This window comes from Cynocephalus volans, chromosome 9 (assembly GCF_027409185.1).
Source record: "Cynocephalus volans isolate mCynVol1 chromosome 9, mCynVol1.pri, whole genome shotgun sequence".
NCBI classification, from domain to species: Eukaryota; Metazoa; Chordata; class Mammalia; order Dermoptera; family Cynocephalidae; genus Cynocephalus; species Cynocephalus volans.
In genome coordinates this window covers 122,923,104-122,945,844 of record NC_084468.1, presented here as the reverse complement: position 1 = coordinate 122,945,844, position 22,741 = coordinate 122,923,104, and the positions used below count along the sequence as shown (strand labels likewise).

The following is a 22,741-nucleotide window of genomic DNA, read 5'->3' as shown; positions in this document are numbered from 1 at the left end:
TAGCTTTGTAGTATAATTTGAAGTCAGGTAGTGTTATGCTTCTGGCTTTAAGTTTTTTGCTCAGGATTGCTTTGGCTATTCAGTGTCTTTTGTTGTTCCATATAAATGTTGAGATTGTTTTGTCCATTTCTGTGAAGAATATCTATTTCTCGTTTTTGTTTTTGCTTTTTTGTTTTTGTGGCTGGCCGGTAAGGGGATCTAACCCTTGACCTTTGTGTTATTAGCACCATGGCCACTCTTTTCTTTCTGGTATTCACATTTTAATTGTGGTCCTTCTGTCAGCCTTTTATTTTCCATATTGACTGGCTCCTTGTCCTGGCCTTAAATTTCTCTGTCTCTCTTTTTTTGTTCAGTAGTCAGTGTCACCAGCAGATATGGAAAGTTGGCTCAGACACAATGTGGCAGACAGGAAGGGCAGTAGGAAGATCAGGATACAGAAGCCACAGGTTGGAGTAGAGGGAATTTGTTGGCAATCATTGGTGAAGGAAGTATCTAAAGAGTAGGAAATAGGGAACATGGCCAGAAATACTCAAGCTACTGTGGTAGTGCCTGGTATGTTAAGCAGAATAGGGAGGCCAGGCAGAGATGAGTTGGGCTGCAAGGTGGCAGCAGTGTCCTGTGAATTTGGAGAAATAGGATATTATAAGGCTGGTTTTAAGGCTGAAGCAGAGAGCAATACTTTTTATCCTTGAGGTTTTGACATGAACAGTAGAAACAAGGCTGCCATACATGTAACAAGAAAGCACTTTAGTAGTATGATGTATGAGTGGTTAAGAGCACAGGCTTTGGAAAAGGATTCAATATCCAACTCTGCTGCCTACCATGTAACTTTAAACAAGTGGCTTAACCTCTCCTAGCTTCAGCATCAACTGTAAGATAGAGATAATAATACTGAACTCATAAGATGGATGAACACAAAGTGCCTAGCAGTATACTAATAGTGGCCAATATTATTGCTGTGATTGCTGTTATCATATACTCTTGCTTTACCTCCTATGGATTTGTCACCTCTCTTCCCCTGGGTGATGGAGCTGCAAAAGATTATTCAAAGCCCATCTCTTCCAAGCAGTGAGAAGCCCCGAAGGGGTTAATCTTCTCGAACCCTCAAGAGAGAGGCATTCCTTCCATTTGGGAAATTAACCATGAACTGGGGTTCTTGCCCTGCATCTATTCTCCAGACCGGGAAGTTACAGGAAAAGAACACAGGTGGGGTTTTTGCTAAGTATAGTTTAATAAGTTTAACAATAGATGCTGGTAACATCAGCAAAACAAGCAAAGTGACATTCCATAGTGCAATTTGCGAAAGGTTAAGTCGATCCACCAACAAAAGCTTGATCTTAGCAAACATTCTCTTTCCCTACAGCAGCTTCCCCAGTGTTTTACATATCAATCAAGTAACTTGTCTGTCCTTGAGCTAGCAACCTTGCTGTGTTACAATTCTATATCTTACAACAGAGACTTTTAGCCTGAGGAAAATTTCCTGTCTTTTGCAAGGTTAACATTTCTACATGTACTTTTAAGAAGTTAGGCTAAACCTGAAACTATGAGAAACTAGGCCCTGTGAAAAATATTTGCTTTATAGTATACTCCACAATATACTACTACTAAAATAATGCCACATACCATAATTAGCTGACAAATAGGAAAACCCTCCAGAGAAGAAAACAAATAAATAATGGGAAAATAAGGCTTTTGGTTTGTCTTTCTAATCTTTAGAGCGATTTGGGTAGTGAATGAAAAGAAACATTTCTATGAAATCTTTTTAGCTTGGTAGCATGGAAGAAACAGTGCTAAATGCCCTTTAAAGCTATTCAACTGACAAATACGAAAATTTATTTCAAGTATTTTCCCATGTAAATCTTTGGGTTTTAAATTAGTACTATTGCATTTATCCTGAATTTTATTAGAAACCAATTTTATTCAGAAACTTTAAAGATTAACATGATCTTAAATTACTAATAAAATGTCTTCATGTACATTTTATTTTGACTTTTAATTTTAGAATAAAGACAAGGAAGTAAAATCTGCTTACAAAAGTTGGTTTTAACTTTGAAAATATTGGAAATTTTGGCTGGCCAGTTAGCTCAGTCAGTTAGAGCACAGCCTTATAACACTAAGGTCATGGGTTTGGATCCAGGTACCATCCAGCTGCTAAAAAAAAAGAAGGGATGGCCGGTTAGCTCACTTGGGAGAGCGTGGTGCTGAAAACACCAAGTCAAGGGTTAAGATTCCCTTACTGTTAAAGTAAATATTAGAAATTCTAACTGGAATAAAAATGTAATCCATCTTAAACACTTCATATTTTTTAATAAAGCAATAAAGTATTCTTTAAAGAGAAATTAGTCTTGCCAGTTGGCTAAGTTAGAGAGCAGCCTTGTAACCTCAAGGTCACAGGTTTGGATCCCCTTACTGGCCAGCTGTGAAAAAAAACGGTAGTTTATTTGTGGACGAAGTTAATAACATTCTTCCAACTAAAGCACTATTTTAAAGAGAAGGCTGCATTAAAAATACATAAGGAACCCAAATTATGAAATGACTTTAAGTACTTATACTACTAGAAAACATTACCTGGTAGAGTTATGCATGCAACTCATGAGATCTAACTCCCCTTCTATTTTCTAAGACTTTATACTTTCTGCTCATTTTATCCGATTGCATTTTTTTTTTTTATGGATCAGATAAATGGATATCTGGTTGCCTTTGATGTTATAAATTTCATCCTCAAAAATTGCTTCATTGGATTTTGGAAACTTAACATGTCCCTGTAAACTTATTTTGGTTTTGGTCATTTTGTGAGGCAGGCCTTTATAACTTTCTTAATATACAATGTTTAAAAGATTCTGATTCATAAAAGGCAAGACAATACCTATAACACTGGGTTCCTTTGCAGACCCAGGGAATGGGAAAGTTATGAATAACCTTCTTTGCAGAAGCCCCAAAAGGGGTGGTGGGAGATATAAATATAGTGGTTCACAAATAAGGTAGGTTAACACCAGCATACAACTGGATAGTTGCCTAGAACTCCTTGTTCTTTAAGGAGAAATGTTTCTGGCTGTCTTTTAAAGTCTACATGGTTGATGGCAATCAGAGAATCCAACAAGTTTAGAGATTGTTCCAGTCACTCAAAATTCACTACTGTGAATGCCATTGTGTCAACCAGCTTCCAAGATGGCCCCCAAAGATCCTTATCTCCTGGTATACTTCTTGTGCAGTGCCCTTCCACACTAAATTAGGACTCATCTATGTGACCAACAGAATATGGCAGAAGTGATGGTGTGTGACTCTGGAGGCCAGGTCAGAAAATGTAGCACAGTTTCTACCTTGTTCTCTGTGACTACTCACGTTGAACTGTTATAAGGAAGTATGGCCTCATTTAATCAAATGTAACTCAAAGCCTCCGAGGATTAGCCCCCGAAAGTGAATTTCTAGGTTGGGAGAGTGAAATAATTTATTGGCCACCACTCTGACAATTTAGTTTTCTTTTGTGTTTCTCATGTTGCTTGTCACTGCCACGCCCAGACTGGGCCCTAAAGGGTCTTCCTCTCATTTAACATTCTGATATAAAAGCAGGAAAACCTCTTCTTTTGCTTAGCCTATCATACTGAAGACAGACTAAAAATTTGAAAAGACTTTCTATATTATTAGAAGGAGAAATAAACAGAGAAAAGAAGCATAAAAGCATTCTAATACACATATTAATTACTTCCATTTATTTTTAATTTATATAAATGCATGTACATGTACATAAATGCACAGAAAAAAAGTCTGAAAGTTTACAGGTTAAACTATGATTTATGGTTCTCTGCAGAAGAGTAAATATGTGATGGCTGGATAGGTGTGAAGGCTAAGTGAGAAATGGAAAGAGACGTAAAGAGGGAAGGAGGGCTTGGATTTTTAAAAAGTTTATTTTGTATTATTTCAAAATTGTTGATGAGAATGTACTAATAAATCACTTGTATAAGAAAGTAAGTTATGTGATATAAAAAACAAAAGCAAAAGCAATCCAATTACAAAGAGATTTATTCCATGATCATTAGCTTACTTCTAGGACTTCTGGCCACATCTGACCTTTTCTACTGACTCTGAAGTCTTCAGAATGCTTTGCTGCAAACTTTCTGGCTTTCTTACTTAGCTTGCCTCCACAAGGGACGTGTCTTTCTAAGACTCATGATCAAAGAGCTTCCTTATAGACATCAAGTTTTGCACCTTCAAGGCTAATACCATGGTAGCAGATTGCTCTATCTGCTATTCTATCAGTCAGGGGTTGTAACACTAATTCTGGGAAGCAAACCACCTCAAACACACAAACAACAATCCTTTATGCTGCAGGTCACTGGCTCCAAGTTGGGGAGAGTTCCAGACCAGCTCCATGTGTCTCATCCTTCTTGGACCAGCAGACTACCCAGGCATATTCTTCACAATGTGAAAGGTAGAAGTGCCAGGGAGGCAGGCAGAGACATGCAATATGTCTTGAGGCCAGGCTCAGAACTGTCACACTGTCACTACCGCCCATATTCCACTGGCCAAAAACAAATGAAATGACCTAAGTCCAACATTAGTGGGGTGAAGAAACATTCTATCTCTCATGAGAGGAACTTCAAAGCCACATTTCAAAGATCACACATGCATGAAGCAGTGAAAAATTGGGAACGATAATGTGTTATCCACCACTGTTATCCACCTGGGACTTGCCAGCTTAATTCCAGTTGACACTGGGAGAGATACATTTCTTCTCAAGGTGGCTAACAGGAATGATATGACCCAGCAGGTGAGATCTGTCCTTACCTATAGGAATCAGGCTTTGTCCTTGCATGTTCCTTAATATGCTATCTCATGTTATGGAGATGCAGTAGTATTGATTATTAATCTCTTACAAATATCAGAGTCGGCAATGGTTCCCATAAATGATAGGTCATTTTTACAAGAAACAGGATAAAAATTCTGCTCTAGAAAGGGTGCTATGTTTGCAGTATCTTGTATATTGTATATTAAAGGTTTGAATGTTACCAAGGCTTTTTAAATTCTTTAATTCAAAAGGGCGCCAATAGTCTCCATGTTTTAGAATTCAGGAATCCACAAAATTTCGTCAAAGAGGATCTCTAACTAGCCACCATCCTATCCAGTTTCCCCCTGTGTTTAAGAGTAAAAAATTTCTTAATAGGAGCTCCTAGAGTTGATTTTGAAGATAGGAAAGGACGACCCACCCTCAAGTAAAGAGAGACACAATAACAGCTTTAAAAAAGAAAGAGATCATTAAATTCTTAGGTTTTTCAGGGGCTTAAATCAGGGGAACCTCCCGTGGTTTTCTGACATTTGAGCCCTACTCTAGGGTTATATCCATGTTTCACACGTTCTTTCAAGAACAGCTACCACTTACGTTCCTTAGGGTTTCTTCTTCGCTCAAGACTGGTTATGGAGCAGAAAAAAGAGTAAGGCTGGAGACCAGAAATTAATCTGGTGAGTACTGCGCCAGGTGCCAGGTCCATCGCAGTGAGGTTTCAGGAGCCCGAGAGAAGAGCAGAATCAACCCCTGCGCGCACCGGGACAGTCAATGCTCTTTGTTGAAAAAACAAATACAAGAAAACGTGCCGACGGGGAATGGTGGTGGTGGGGAGTAGATCGAAGCGTTTGTATGCATAACTGTGCCTAAGAAAGACCATTAATGAGACTGTCCAGACGCAGGACAAGCCAGGGCACCGTGTCATTGGCTTTTGTGCACTTGAAGGAGCGTGAGAGTGCCCTGCTCAGAGGTTCCCCTTTGTGTGAAAGTGTGGAAACCAGAAGCGAGCAGCTACTGCTGGGTTTTCGTTTTCGAATTCGCAGGCACTGGGACCAAAATACTCCCTCACCAATACACTCCCTCATTCTCACACCAGCAATCCTTGGACTTGAGTTACTTCTCCGTCGCTGACCAAGCGAGGAGCGACAATGGCTTGGTGCGGGGGCCGGCAGCTCCCGGCCAGCGCGAGGGGCCGCCCGCCGCGCTCCGCAGCTGCGCGCTGGGCCCCGCCGCCCGACCTCCAGCCAACGCGGGCATCAACCGCCGCGCGGTCGGGCCGTTGGGCGGGTGGTAATTTCTGGGAATGGGGCGTGGTCCGCGGGTGTGCAAGGCCGGGCGTTTGAGAGCGGGGAGGAGGAGTGGGCGGCGCCGAAGGGCGCGAGGCTGGCGGGGCGGGGCGCCACGTGCGTCACCGGCCAGGGCGGGGCCGGCGTCGCGCTCCCGCCCGCCCGCGCCCCCCATCTTTTACTTAGCCAAGGCTGAGTGGGGACGCGAAAGACCTGGGCTAGGAGTTTTTCAACCCTTCGGCCCCCCCAGTAACTGTCAGACTGCCTGAGTGCGGAGCCATCCCATGAGGAGAAGGGCGGGAGTCGAGTTGGGGACGGCGGTGACGGCCGGGCCCGCGGGGGGCCTCAGAGAGTGGCAAGGGTGTGTGCGTGCGGTCCGGGCCGGCTGGGAGAAGCGGGCGGGCGGGCGCTGCAGGTGCACGCGCGGCCCTGTCGTCCCCTCCCCACGCGCCTGCCCCGAGCGGCGGAGCCCCCGCGTCAGTGTGGGGCCGGAGCGGGGAGCGGGATGAGGGAGCCCCGGGCAGGGAGCCGGGCGAGTGGCAAGCGTCTTTACCTGAGAAGGCGGGTTTGGGAGAAGTTGGGCGATAAGGGGAGGACCGGATTCGAGAAGGCAGCAGAGGCAGGTTCAGAGGGCGGGGGGGGGGGGGGGGGGGGGGCGGTTGGCGGGCCGCATGGTATAAATAGCCGGTCCTTGGTTTGACAGGCGCTGCGGTGACTGGCGGTGCCGCTCCCCCCGCCGCGTGGGGAGGGGAGGAGCGCTCCGAGCGGGCGGGGTGGGGGAGGCGGACTCGAGTGTCCTGGTGGCGGCGGCAGGAGGCCGAGGGGGAGGAGCCGAGGCGAGGGGTGGAGGGAGGGGTCCAGGAGCCGGGCGGGGGCCATCATTGCTCCCCGCGCCGGGCTCTGTGTCGCCGCCGTCGCCTCGGCGGTTGGGGGGGGTCGGTGGGGCGGCGCGGGCGGAGGGCGCTGCGCCGGCGGCGCGCCTCTGTTTTGTCTCCTGTCCCTGTGGAACGGCTTGGGCTGCCCGGGAGGCCCGGGATCTCTCCGAACGCCCAGCCAACGGCGGTGGTGGTGGCTAGTCCGCGGCCCTGCTGGGAGGGAAAGGGACGCCGCGGTTTTCCCAGGCGACGCGGATAGCAGGTAAGAGCGCGGGCAGCCGAGGCTGGTGAGAGGGAGTGCGGAGGGCGAGGCGATAAAGCCTTGCTGTCCCGAGAGCCGCCTCCTCCCTACGCGCCCCCGCCCCGTGCCTGTGTTGTTTGCTCCGGGGTTTTCCGGAGGCTGTGGCGGTGACACCCGCGGGGAGTGGGGGGACGGTGGGGGGTGGGGAGAAAGGGGCTGAGTGCCCCTGGGCAACGGTCGGAGAGCGGGACATTGAGAGAGGGGAAGGCGCGCTGCGCGCCTGCCCGCGGGGAGCACGGGGCGCGGGGCAGGGCTGAGGGAAGAGGTTACGGACCCCGGCGGGGGGGGATGGGCCGAGCGCAGCTGGTCTCACTGTTTACATCTCTGCGCGAGTCACCTCTGCCGAGAAGCGGACTGAACCGACCCGCCTCATCCCGCGGGGAGGCCGGGGCGGGGGTCCGACTCCGGAGGAAGCGCGTCCTGGGAGGGTCTATGTTGGGCGGGAGGCTGCGGCCGGCGCCGGGGCTGGGCGGCGAGCTCGGGGCGGAACCAGGGAGGCTCCGGCCGCTCTGGGTGGCGGGGGGGAGGGGGGCTGGACACTAGTTTCCTTTCCCGTCCGGCCTCGTCGTCGCCACTTACCTTTCCTTCCCTCCGCAGCTAGCTTGCACGACAGGTTGTACTCGGCCGTTCTTTTATTCTCGTTTTCCACGCCGGCCCCCTGCTGCCACCTTCCCCTATTCCCGGACGGGAGTGGGGCGGGTCGGGAGGCTTGCCTCTGATCAGAATCTATTTTTTAAACAAAACAGAAACGGGCTCAGTAGTGCGCACGTCCAGTGACCGCCTTCTGGATCCTTTCCTCCCGAAGCTGCTGGTCATTAGGGACCGCGCTCCTAGATGTTCTCGGGGCGCGGGAGCAGGACGGCGAGGGCTCTGCCAGGGCTCGGTACCGACTCTGCCCGAGCAGCTTTGCGAGCAGAGCAGCCGAGCCCCCGCTCCTGCTTCTGTTAGGCATTCCGTGTCAGTGAAGGACAGAGAAAATAATTCCATAACACCGAGAGTAATCCAGATTGCACAGTTTCTAATGTTCTTCATGTGTCAGCATCCTGAGCTCTCCTAGGAGCCACATTTGCTGCAGAATAGCCTTTCTTTAAATTCTTAGTACTTCATTAAATGAGTAAGAGGGGGACACTTCATCGTCCCTCTTTCTTATGTTCCTGAACATTTACTTGAGCTGTATGGTTTAAATTTTAATCCGGTGATGAGAGAACAGTAATCGTGTGTTTGGTAATCAGATTTGCTTTCCTTTTTATTTGTAAGTCTCTATCGAGAGGTAAATTATGCACTTTCTCTAGTGCCAGAATCATAGAAGAATGTACAGTTTACTAAGATAGGATTGGATTGGATATTTGTGCTTCAGAGTTTCTTCAAAAGGTAGAATGACTTTATATAAGATGTATTTAAAATAATTTAGGAATAATTAAAGTTTATGTAGGGCAATATAGTTTACAGGGTGCATTCATAAGAATATTATGGAGACATCTTCTAGTAATTTAGCACATGAAGTAGAAAATTGAAATATCTTGGGCATTTGAAATTTGAATATTTAATGTCAACCTATTTTTAAGCTTAGTGAATTAATTACTTGGATTAATTATTGTACCTCATTTCAGGCATAAGTACTCATTTACGAAATAATCAGTTCGAGTATGGTTGGAAAGAATTTATAACTTTGGGATTTTTCTATGCTAGGTAAATAAATTGGTAACTGTGGCTGTGGTAGGGCCTGCCAGTGCTGATGGCTTTACCTACTCACAGGTTGTATATCTTTTTGCGGGGGGGGGGGGGGGAGACTGGGGTAGCTTTATTGAGATATAATTCATATACCGTTCAATTTGATTTAAAGTGTACAGTTCAGTGGTTTTTAGTATACTCAGAGTTATGCAACCATCACCATAGTCAGTTTTAGAACATTTTTATCACCACCCAAAACTCCCATACCCATTAGCAGTCACCCTCCATTCCCCCTCACCCCCACTCGCAGTCCTAGGCAATCACTGATCTAATTTCTATCTCTATAGATTCTCCTATTCTTGATACTTCATTGTAAGTGGAACCATACAATATGTGGTCTTTTGTGACTGGCTACTATCATTTAGCGTAATGTTTTCAAAGTTTATCCATGTTGTAGCATGTATCAATGCTTTATTGCTATAATATTCCGTTGGATGGATATATTACATTTTACTTATTCACTCATCAGCCGATGGATATTTTGAGTTTCTACTTTGTGGCTATTATGAATAATGCTGCTATGAATATTTGTGTACAAGTTTTTGTGTGTATGTATTTTCATTTTTGGGGGTAGGTACACTTGTTAAGTTAGCTTTTTGAATTATTTGATACCAAAAAAATTCATCCATTTTGAGTGCACAATTCAAGAATTTTTAGTAAATATGTAGAATTGTGAAACTATCACCAAAGCCAATTTTAGAACATCTTCATTGCCTCCAGAAATTTCCTCTAGCATGTCTGTAGTTAATCTTCATTTCCCTCTCCAGCCCCAAGCAATCACGATTTGTTTGTCTCCATAAATATGCTTTTTCTGAATATTTCATATAAATGGAATCATACAATATGTAGTCTTTTGCATCTGGCTTCTTCCACATAGCATAATATTTGGGGGACTTACCCATATTGTAACATGTACCAGTATTTTACTCCTTTTTATTGATGAATAGTATTCCTTTGTATAGATATACCACATTTATCTGTTGACCAATTGATCAGTGTTTGGATTGTTTCCAGTTTTGACTGTTTCGAACAATGCTCCTTGAACATTTGAGTACAAGTCTTCATATGGACAGATGGTGTCATTTCTGTTGGGTAGATATCTAGCAATTGAATTACTGCATTATATGTTTAACTTTTTAAAGAAACTGCCAAACTGTTTCCCAAAGTGTCTGTACTGAAAGCAATGTATGAGTTCCAGTTTTCTTCATGTCCTTGCCAATACTTATTGTCTGTCTTTTTTTACTATAGCCATTCTAGTGGGTATGAAGTGGTTAATTCATTGTGGTTTTAGTTTGAATTTTCCATATGACTTCTAGTGTTGAGCATCTTTTCATGATTGTTAGCCATTCATCTATCTCACGGTGACATAGTTATTCAAATTCATTTACACATTTTTAAAGTGGATTGACTTATTGAGGTTTAAGAGTTTTAAAAAATTTATTTTGGATGTAAGTACTTTATTAGATATATGATTTGCAAATATTTCCTCTCAGTATGTGGGTGGTCTTTTGAAGTGCAGGTTTTAATTTTTTTTTTTGGCGGCTGGCTGGTAAGGTGGTCTGAACCCTTGACCAAGGTCAAACCAACTGAGCTAACTGGCCAGACCTTTAATTTAGATAAATTCCAGTTTCTTAATTTTTTCTTTTACAGATCATGCTTTGTTGTTGTATGAAAGAACTCTGCCTAATCTAAGGTCTTGAGGATTTTCTTCTTTGTTTTCTTCTAGAAGTGTATAGTTTTAGCTCTTACATTTAGATTTGATTATTTATTTTGAGTTAATTTTTGTGTATGGGGTGAAATAAAGGTCTAAATTAATCTTTTGCATATGGATTGTTCTAGCAACATTTGTTGAAAAGACTATTATTTCCGTATTGATGGTCAATGTAAGAATTTATTTCTGGACTCTCAATTCTGTTCCGTTATTTGTATGTCTATCCTTATGCCACTACCAACCTGCCTTGATTATTGTTGTTTTATGGTAAGTTATGAAATCAGGTAATGTAAGCCATCCAGTATTGTTCTTGTTTTTAAATAGTTTTGACTGTTCTGGGTCCTATATAAAAACTTTAGGTTGGCTTGTTAATTTCTGCAAAAAATTCTGCTGTAATTTGATAGGGCTTGTGTTGAATCTGTAGATCAATTTGAGTAGAATTGCCATCTTACCATCTTGAGTCTTCTAATAATGAACGTGAACATTTCTTTTCATTTATTGGTCTTCCTCAGCAATGACGTTTTGTAATTTTCAGTGTACTAATCTTATGCTTTTTTTTAATATTATGGCAAGCACATGAGATCTACCCTCTTAACTTTTTAAGTGTAAAGTACAGTATGTTAACTGTAGGCACAGTATTGTATTGTACAGCAGATCTCTAGAATTTATTGGTCTTAACTGAAACTTTATGCCTGCTGATTAGTAACTCCTCACCTCTCCTCCCAAGCCCCTGGTAACCACCACTCCACTTTCTGCTTCTATGAGTTTGACTATTTTAGATACCTCATAAGTGGATGTATTTGTCCTTCTGTGACTAGCTTATTTCATTTAGCATAATGTCCTCAAGCTTCATCCATGTCACATATTGCAGAATTTCTTTCTTTTTAAGGGCTGAATTTCCATTGTATGTGTATACCACATTTATACTTTTTTGGTTCAGTTTATTCCTAAGTATTTTATTCTTTTTGATGCTGTTGTGGATGTAATTGTTTTTTAAAATTTCATGTCAGATTTTTGTTGCTAGCACAGAGAAGCAATTGATTTTTTTATATTTATCTTGTATCCTTTGATCTCACTGAAATCGTTTTTTAGGTCTTGTAATTTCTTTTGTGAATTCCTTAGTATTTTCGACATTTGATATCATGTCATTTGTGAATAAATATATTTTTACTTCTTTTCTAATGAGAATGCATTTATTCCTCTCCCCCTCTCTTCCTTTCCTCCATGCTTCCTTCCTTTTGTGACTGGAACCACCTGTACAAGGTTGATTAGAAGTGGCTAGAGCTGGCGGCACTATATTAGGGCATCCTCACATTATTAGGAGGAAGGAATTCATTCAGTCTTTTACTGTTCAGTACAATGCTGGCTGTAGGTTTTTTTTTTTTTTTTTTTTTAACTAATATAGGAATTTTATTTGAACTGTATTGAGTTTTTACAGCACATTGCATGTTTGTCACAGTGCAACTGCACAGTTTGGATTTTTGGCCATATCATGTCACTTATACCCATAAAAGCTCTGAAAGGAGTATTCGATGAACACATCTGAGCCACAATCCCAGAGTCTTTCTCCAAGACCATGTAGTTGGTTCACTGATGGAACAGTCTGGCTGTGGTTTTTTTGTAGATGTGGCATATTAGGTAGAGGAAGTTTGTTTTTATTCCTGGTTAGTTTTTATCATGAGTAGTTATTGGATTTTGCCAAATGCTTTTTCTACATCTGTTGGAATGACCAACTGTCACAGTTTGCCCAGCACCATCCTTGGTTTAGCACTGAAAGTCTTGCATTAGTCCTGGACAAACCAGTATGACTGGTCACCCTAGTGTCAGAGATATCATGTGGTTTTTGTCTTTTCTATTAATATGGTGTACTGCATTATTTGATTTCCAGATGTTAAACCAGCCTTGTGTTCCTGGGATAAATCCTACTTAGTCATGGTGTGTAATTCTTATTATATATTGCTAGATTTGGTTTGCTAATGTTTTGTTGAACATTTTTGCATGTATGTTTTTAAGGAATGTCTATAGTTTTCTTATGAGGTCTTTGGGTTTGGTATCAGTAATACTAGCCTCTTAGAATGAATTGAGAAGTATTTTTGCTTCTGTTTTCTGTAAGAGTTTGTGAAGGATTGCTAACTACCTCTTTGAATATATTTGATAGAATTTACCTGTGAAAGGATCTGGCTTGGGTTTCTCTCTTTGGGAAATTTTTAAGCTACTAATTCAATTTCTTGTTACAGATCTCTTCAGATTCTCTGCTAATTTTTGAGTTTATTTTGGTTCATTTATGTCTTTCTAGGAATTTGTCCATTTCATCTAAGCTATTTAGTTTTTTTGGCATACAGTTCATAATATTCCTGTATATGCTTTTAATGTTGCTGAAGTTGGTAGTGAAGTCCTGCTTTCATTCCTAATTTTGGAAGCATTTGTCCTTTTTTTCACTGGGTCATTCTAGCTAAAGGTTTGTCAATTTTGTCACTCTTTTCAAAGAAACAAGTTTTGGTTAAATAGATTTTTTTTTTTTTTGTATTATTTCTCTGTTTTTGATTTCACTGATTTTCTTTTCTTTTTTGGCATCTGCCAGGAAGGGAATCTGAACCCTTAGCCTTGGTGTTATCAGTACCATGGTCTAACCAAGTGAGCTAACCTGCCAGCCCATCACTGATATCCATTTTAATCTTTATTATTTTTTTCCTTCTGCTTGCTTTGAGTTTAGTTTGCATTTCTTTTTCTAGTTTCTTAAGATAGAGGCTTAGGTTATTGATTTGAGATCTTCTTTTCTGATAGAGGCATTTAAAGCTATAAAATTTCCTCCAGCTACTTAGTTAGCTGCATCCCATACATTTTGATGTGCTTTTAAACTTTTTTCATTCAGTTCAAAATATTTTCTAATTTCTTTTTTCACTCATGCATTATTTAGAAATATGTTGTTTAATTCCAAATATTTGGGGATACCCCAAATTTCATTCTGTTGTTGATTTCTAAATAAATTCCTTGTAATGTGAGAACATGATTTTTCTCATTTTAAATTACTGAGACACTTTCTATGGCCTAGTATGTAATAATTTCTGAACAATGTATGATTTATGCTTGGAATGTGTTCCGCTATTAGTGGATGGAATGTTCTGTCGATGTCAATTAGATCAAGTTGGTTGATAGTGTACAAGCCTTCTGTATCTGTGCTGATTTTCTATATAGCCATTCTGTCAGTTATTGAGAGTGAGGTATTCAAATCTCTGTTGTTGATGCAGTGTCTGTTTTTCCTTTTCTGTCAATTTTTGCTTCATGTTTTTGGGGCTCTGTTAGGTATGTATGCATATATGAGGATACCTCAAAAAGTTCATGGAAAGATTTATATTATCTTTTGATTTTATTTTTCCATGTACCCTTGTATAATCGCTTTATCTTCTTAATGAATTGACCTTTTTATCATGACAAAATATCCCTCTTCCTCTCTAGTAGTGTTTTGCCTGATAGTAGTATAGTCACTCCAGCTCTATTATGCTTACTATTTGTATGGCATATCTTTTTCCATCCTTTTATTTTCAACCTATTTATTTTTTGAATCTAAAGTGTGTCTTGTAGACAGCATGTAGTTAAATGCTTTTTCTAAAAAATGATCATTTCTGCCTTTTGATTAGAGGATTTAATCTGTTCACATATAACTTAATCATTGATAGTCAGATTTACATCTGCAGTTTTGCTAGTTATTTTCCATGTGTTTTCTTTCTTTTTTATTTCTTTGTTCATTATCTACAGCTTCTTTTGGAGTTAACAGATATTTTCCAGTGTATCATTTGAATAATAACAATTCTACTGGTTAAGATTGCCAGTGCAGTGTTGAATTAAAGTGGTAATTGTAGGTACACTTGTTATGTTCCCAGTACCTGGGGAAAGTTTAAAATATTTTGCCACTGAGTTTTGTTTGCACTTTTAAAAAAATTATAAAAGGATGTTGAATTTTAGCAAGTGATTTTTACTGTATCTAACCAAGGTGATGTATTAGTTATCTATTTCTGCATAACAAATTACCTAAAACATTTGTTGGTGGGGATGCAGAAAAATTGGAATCATCATACACTGTTGGTGGGAATGTGAAATGGTGCAGCCGCTTGGAAAAACAGTTTGGCATTTCTTCACAACGTTAAACATAAAGTTACTATGTTCCAATAATTCCACTCTTAAGTCTGTATCCAAGAGAAATGAAAACATCCACACAAAGCATAGGTCTTATACGTGAATTTTAATAGCAGTATTATTCAGAATAGTTAAAAGTAGAAACTACTTAAATGTGTATCAATTGATGAATTGATAAATAAAATGTGGTATATCTATACAATGGAATATTATTCAGCAATAAAAAGACATGAAGTAATAATATATGGAGGTAATACATGGAAATAATACATGGAAACGTTATATTAAGTGAAGAAGCCACTCATAGAAGACCCCACATGTTATATGATTCTATTTATATAAAATGGCCAGAAAAGGCAAACCTCTAAATATAAAAAATAGATTAGTGATTGCCAGGGACTGATGGTTGGGGCAGGATGTGGAGTGACTGTTTACATGGGGTTTTTTTTGGGGGGGGATGCTGAAAATGTCTAAAATTAGATTGTGGTGGTGATTGCACAACTTTGTGAATGTGCTAAAAACCATTGAATTTTATACTAGAAGTGGGTGAACTGTATGGTATGTGAATTATATCTTAATAAAGCTGTGAAAAGAAAAAGGGTAATTGTGTATGTAGTTTTGTTAGATATTGCCAAATTCCCCTCTTAAAGTATAGTACTAATTTGCATTCCCACCAGCAACGTATAAGCACGTCTGTTTCTCTACAGTTTTACCCAACAAAATATGTTGTCATACATTTTTTTGTTCGATTTTTTTTGTTGTTGTCATACGTTTTAATTTTCACCAGTCTGATAAATGAGAAATGGTATCTCATTTTGCTTTATTTTGCATTTCTCTGAGTGAATTTGAACATCTTTTCATATGTTTAAGGACCATTTTTATATTTATTTTTTGTGAATGTGTTTGTGTTTTTGCTCTTTTTCTCTCGGGTTTTTTAGTTCTTATTTTCCTTTATTTTAAGCATTTTTATATATTAATGATATGAGCCCTTTGTGGTAGTAGTATCCTATTTCTAACATCACAGATTGAGTTTTCCTTTCTTTGTACTTTAAGTAAATGAAATCATACACATATGCTTTTAAAAAAAAATGAGTATGATCTGTGCTCTATGCAATTAAATTATAGTCTGATCAGAATTTTTTTCTGAGTGATACTTAGGTTTGGTGTCATTTGGCATAGAGTTTTTTTCTGCCCTGAATTCATTTAGCATTCATTATTCAAAGTTGTTTCCCTTCTTCTTACTGTGCTGATTTCCACCCCTTCTCATCCTGTATTAATGGTGGCCCCTTTCTGAAGTCTCTGTAGATTCCCCGAGGTTGACTTGGGTGTTCTTTTTCTGTGTTCCCAGTGTACTTTGTGGTTTCCTTTATGACATTTGCATTCTTGTAATTACTTGTATGTGTTTCTCCTTAGTAGATTCTAAGCTGTTTGAGGGCTAGGCCCTGACTTCATTTTTGTGTTCCTATATAGTCCTGTGTTTGGCATATAGGAAGTACTCTGTAAATGTTATTGAAAGACTGGTGTAGTAAGAGATAGGAAAGAAGTGATGTCATTGTAGGGGAAAAGTTATCCTTGAGGAACAGGTGAAATCTGAGTAACGAAAGAGGCATTCCTGGTGAGAGAAGAGAACCAGCAAAGGGATAGGAACAGGAATGAGCATGGTGTGTGTAGTGAACAGTAAAGATACTTGTCTGATTGGAACGTGTTTGTTTATTCTTGGATTCATCACGTATTTACTGTGTATCTACTGTATGAAAGGCACTGGTTTAGGCTATATAAACCACAGATTTTTAAAAACCTGGTGCTTTGGGGGAGTAATAGGAAATAAGATTAAAAGGGTAAGAAAAGCAGGATGTTAGAGAGTGCTGAAAGAAAGGCATAGGGGTTGGGCTTGATATGGTGACAAATAAATGATCTGCTGCAAGCTGTTATTTCCCTGGTGTTTTGAGGGAGATGTGTAATGTGGATTATGGGGAAGGGAATTATAGAAAATATTAACTGAGTCCTGAGGAGGGATGAAGTTGCATTGGAGCTGAGATATATAAGATACCTAGGAACTGGCCAAATGGGCAAGGAGGGGAAGGATGATTAAGACGAGAGAGAAGAGGATAGAGAAACACAAATAACTGTAGAATAAAATTGGGTGAAGGGAGTAAAAAGAAATGAGGCTGGATAAATGAACATTGATTAGATTAATGATTTCTGTACCTGAACATGTCAGAATGAAAATTTATGCTGAAGAATAGACCTAGACCCCTAGCTTATTACTATTCAATCAGAATGCTTGAGATTAGAGGGGGCTGACATTATTATTCCATCTTGGATCACTCTATATTGTAGTGGTAGACTGAAAGGGAGGGAAGATTAGTGGTAAACAGGCAAATTCTGAGGTTATTGAACAGTACAGAGAAATGATAATAAGGACCTGAGCAAGGGCAGAGGATATGAGATTGTAGAGGAGTCAAAAGCGAGAGAGTATAATGGTCCTGATAGAGAAAGGAGTCTCAGATGACTTCAGGATCTCTGTTTTTGGGCGATACCTTTTGTGGGTATCAGAGTAGCTTACTGAGCTGGGCACAGTAAGAAAGGTAATACTATTGGGCAGTTGCAGAGAAAATGATGAGTTTACTTTGGGATATATTGGGCTTCTCCTTCCACAGTTTTCCTCATCTCATTTATAGCTATTTTAGGTGCTCAGACCAGTCATTATCTTTGGATTTAGTCATTTTTTTAAACCATTTTTTTTATTGTGGTAATATGCTCAGCATAAAATTTAATATTTTAGTCAGTTTTAGATATATGGTTCAATGGTATCAAATACATTCATAATGTTGTGAAACCATGTGTCTTAGTCATTTCTGTGCTGGTATAACAGAGTACCACACACTGGGTTATCTATCTATCTATCTATCTATCTATCTATCTATCTATCTATCTATCTATCTATCTATCTATCGTATCTATCTATCGTATCTATCTATCCTGTCTATCTATCTATTTTGTGGCTGGCCAGTTGGGTAATTTATAACAAGCACAAATTTATATGATTCATGGTTCTGGAGGCTGTGAAGCCCAGGATCGAGGGTCTGCATTTGGTGAGGGTCTTCTGCTGTGTCATCCCATGGTGGAAGGGCAAGAGAGCACACATGTAAGAGAGAACAAGAGGGAGCTGAACATGCTTTTATAACTAACCCACTCCTGTCATAACAATCCATTAATGTGGGCTCTGCCTTCGTGACCTAATTACCTCTTAAAAATTCCACCTCTCAACACTTCCACTGGGGATTAAGTTTCCAACCCATGAATTTGGGGGACACATGTAAACTATATAGCACCATCACTACTGTCCATCTCCAGAACTCTTTTCATCTTGTTAAACTGAAACTGTACCCATTAAACAGTAACTCTCCATTATTTCTAACCCCAGCAACCACCATTATACTTTCTGTCTCTGATTTTAACTACTCTCAGTACCTTATATAAGTAGAACTGTACAATATTTGTCTTCTTGTGAGTGGCTTTTTTCACTTAGCAAAGTGTTCTCAAGGTTCATCTATGTTATAGCATATTGCAGAATTTCCTTCCTTTTTAAGGCTGAATAATATTTCCTTGTATGGATATATTATATTTTGCTTCTCCGTTCATCTGTCAGTGGACACACTTGCATATCCATGTTTTAGCTGTTGTTAATAATTCTGCTATGAACATGGGCATACGAATATCTCTTTGAGACTCTGCTTTCAATTCCTCTGCATATACACACACACACACACACACACACACACACACACACACACACACACACACACACACACACACACACACCAGAAATGGAATGCTGGATCATTGTTAATTCTGTTTTTAATATTTGGAGGAACTGCCATATTGTTTTCCACAGCAGATGTACCATTTTACATTCCCACCAACAAGGATTTCCAATTTCTCCACATGCTTATTAATTTTTTTTCTTTATAGTAGCCATTCTAATGGGTGTGAGGTGGTATCTCACTGTAGTTTTGATTGGCAGTTCTCTAATGATTAGTGACATTGAGCATTTTTTCATGTGCTTGTTGGTCATTTTTATGTCTTCTTTGGAGAAATGTCTATTCAAGTCCTTTTCCCATTTTTGAATTGGGGTTTTTGTTGTTGTTGTTGTCTTTTGGTTGTTTTTTGTTTTTGGTGGCTGGTCAGTATGGGGATCTGAACCTTTGACCCTGGTGTTATGACACCATGCTCTAACCAACTGAGCTAACTGGCCAGCTTGTGTTTGGTTTTTTTTTGTTGTTGTTGCTAAGTTTTAGTAGTTCTCTATATATTCTCTTCTCAGATATATGATTTGTATGTATTTTTCCCATTCTGTGAATTGCCTTTTTATTCTGTTGATAGTGTCTTTAGATGTACACATATTAAATATTTTTATGAAATTCAACTTATTTTTTCTTTTGTTGCCTGTGCCTTTAGTGTCATATCTAAGAAATCATTGCCAAATCTGGTATCATGAAGTTTTTGCCTTATGTTTTCTTCTAAGGGTTTTATTGTTTTAGGTCCTTGATTCATTTTGAGCTAATTTTTGTATGTGGTGGTAGGGAAGGGTCCAATTTTATTCTTTTGCATGTGGATATCCAGTTTTCCCAGTACTATTTGTTGAAAAGACAGGAATATTCTTTTCTCATTGAATGGTCTTGGCACCCTTGTCAAAATTAATTTTTTGATTTTTGAGAGTTTATTTCTGGGTACTGCATTCTGTTCTGTTGGTCTATATGTCTTCTTTATGCCAGTACTATACTGTTTTGATTACTGTAGCTTTGTACCAAGTTTTGAAATCATGAAGTGTGAGTTCTCCAGTTTTGTTCCTATTCAAGATTGTTTTGGCTCCTTGGGGTCCCTTAAGATACCATATGAATTTTAGGATGTGTTTTATATTTCTGCAAAAATGTCATTGGGATTTTGGTAGGGATTGTATTGAATCTGTGGATCACTTTGGGTAATATTGACATTTTAACAATATTGAGTCTTCTGATCCTTGAACATGGGATGCGTTTCAATTCGTTTATGTCTTTAATTTCTTTCAGCAATGTTTTGTAGTTTTCATTGTACAAGTTTTTTGTTTCTTTGATTAAGTTAATTCTTAAGTATTTTATTCTTTCTGTTGATATAATAAATGGAAGTGTTTTTATAATTTCCTTTCAGATTGTTCATTGTTGGTGTATAGAAATGCAACTGATTTCTGTATGTTGATTTTGTGTCCTGCTGCTTTGCTGAATTCCTTTATTAGTTCTAATAGTTTTTTTCGTGGAATCTTTAGAGGTTTCTACCCATAAAATCATATCATTTACAAGCAGAGATAATTTTACTTTTTCTTTTTGAACTTGGATGCCTTTTATTTCTTTTTCTTTTCTAATTGCTCTGGTTAAAAATTCCAGTACTGTATTGAATAGAAGTGGCAAAAGTGGGCATCCTTGCCTTTTTCCTGATCTTAGAGGAAAAGCTTTCAGTCTTTCAAAATTATGATGTTTGTTGTGGGTTTTTCATATATGGCTTTAATTATGTTGAGGTAGATTCCTTATATACCTAGTTTGTTGAATGTTTTGTTGAATTTTATAAAATGCTTTTTCTGCATCAGTCAAAATGATCACGTTTTTCTTTCATTATGTTGATATGGTGTATTACATTGATCAATTTTAGTATGTTGAACCATCCTTGCATTCCAGGAATAAATCCCCCTTGGTCATGACGTATAACCCTTTGGTTGTTTAAGAGTGTGTTGTTTAATTTCTATGATTTTATGAATTTTCCAGTTTTACTTCTGATATTGATTTCTAGCTTTATCCTGTTGTGATCAGAGAAGATATTTTATGTGATATATATCTTTTAAAATCTGTTGAGACTTTTGAGTCCATTTGTGGCCTAACATGGACTGTCTTGGAAAATGTGTTACGTGCAGTTGAGAAAAATGTGTATTGCATTTTTGTTGGGTAAAAGTATTCTGTATATGTCTGTTAGATCCAGTTGGTTTATTGTGTTAAGTCCTCTATTTTCTTACGTATTTTCTGTCTGATTGTTCTGTACATTATTAAGAGGGTGGTATGGAAATCTCCAAGTATTACTGTAGAACTGTTTCTCCCTTCAATTCTGTTAGCTTTTATTTCATATATTTTCATTGATTGTCATTAGCTGTGTAAATACTTAAAATTGTTATATCTTCTTTCTGTATTGAAACTTTTATTAATATATATTATCCTTCTTTGTTTCTTGTAACCTTTTTTCATTTAAAGTCTATTTTGTCTGATGTTGGTATAGCCACCCCTGCTTATTTTTGCTTACTATTTGCATGGAATATCTTTTTTCATCCTTTTATTTTCAATGTTTGTGTCTTTGAATCTAAAGTGAATTGCTTGTAGATAGCACATAGTTGGATCATTCTTCCAATCTCTGTCTTTTGATTGCATAGTTTAAACCATTTTCATTTAAACTACTTGCTGATAAAGAGGGACTTCTGTCATTTTGCTATTTATTTTTATATGCTATATAGACTTTTTGTCCCTCATTCCCTGCATTGCTGTCTTTTTTTGCATGCAGTTGATTTTTTGTAGTGAAATGTTTAAATTTCTCATTTCACATTGTATATATTCTATAGCTTTTTTTTTTTTTTGTGGTCGCCATCGGGATAACATTTAAAAACCAAAAGTTATAACATTCTAATTTGAATTTATACCAGCTTAAATTCGATAACATATAAAAACTCTACTCCTTTACAGTTTCCCACCCTTTTCAGTTGTAGATTTCACAGAATTACATGTTTATTGTGTGTCTGAAAACATAAACTGTTAAGACTTTTAAATACATTTTTCTCTTAAATGTTGTAGAAAACAGAATTGTAGTTACAATAATACTAGCTTTTAGCCTAAAAATTGTTTTTAAATGTATTTTTCTTAAATCATGTAGAAGACAAAAAAGTAGATGCAAACTGTTGTTGCATTGTTACTGTTGTAACAATCATACCAGCTTATTTAATTGCCTATTTACCTTTACTGAGATCTTTATTTCTTCATTCAAGTTTGAGTTATTGTCTAGTGTCCTTTTGCCTTACAGGTCTCCTTTAAGCATTTCTTGCAGGGCAAATCTACTGGTAATGAACTCCCTCAAGCTTTTGTTTTTCAGAGAATGTCTTAATTTCTCCCTCACTCTGAAAGGACAGTTTTGCTGGATGTAGGATTATTTTTTGATGGTTTTTTCTTTCAGCACTTTGAATGTATCAGCCCATTGCTTTCTGGGCTCCTGTTTTTCTGATGAGATATCTGCTGCTAATTTTATTGAGGATCCCTTGTATGTGACAATCTTTTTTTTTTTTTCTTGCTGCTTTCAAGATCTTTGTGTTGGGATTTTGAAAGTTTGTTTATAATGTGTCTTGGTGTGGGTCTCTTTGAGTTTATCATCCTTGGAGTTCATTGAGCTTCTTAGATGTTTTTATTCATGTCTTTCAGCAAATTTGGGAAATTTTCAGTCTTTATTTCTTCAGATAGTCTCTCTATCTCTTTTTCTTTCTCTTCTTTTTTTGGGGGACTCCCACAATCTGTTTGTTGGTCTGCTTGCTGTTGTTTCACTTTTCTTTAATCTCTTTTGTTTCTCTTTCTCAGATTCAGTAACTTTCATTGTCCTGTCTTCAAGATCATTGACTCTTCTCAAAGAAGAAGAAATCTATGTGTTCAAATCTGTCTTTGAATATCTCTAGTGAATTTCTCATTTGTTATTGTATTTTCAGCTCCAGAATTTTTTGTTTTTTTGGTTTCTTTTTAGATTTTGTCTCTTTATTGATATTTTTATTTTGTTCACACTTCATTTTCTTGACTTCCTCCACATCTTCCTTTAGTTCTTTAAACTTCTTTACAACAGTTGCTCTAAAGTCATTGTCTAATAGATCGG

The 22,741-nt window shown here is 38.8% G+C and overlaps 1 protein-coding gene across 5 annotated transcripts in view; it reads left to right on the top strand.

The window, feature by feature from the left end:
• The first annotated feature begins 6,261 nt into the window (after window positions 1–6,261).
• The window catches only part of ELF2 (E74 like ETS transcription factor 2), a 99,971-nt gene continuing 83,491 nt past the window's right edge, over window positions 6,262–22,741 (top strand). For 4 of the 5 annotated variants that reach the window (XM_063107696.1, XM_063107694.1, XM_063107692.1 and 1 more), the window contains exon 1: window positions 6,968–7,203. The gene's annotated coding sequence lies outside the window, so the exon portion shown is untranslated. Of the gene's footprint in view, window positions 6,428–6,967; window positions 7,204–22,741 lie in introns of those variants that run through there. The other variant, XM_063107691.1, reaches the window with a different exon arrangement.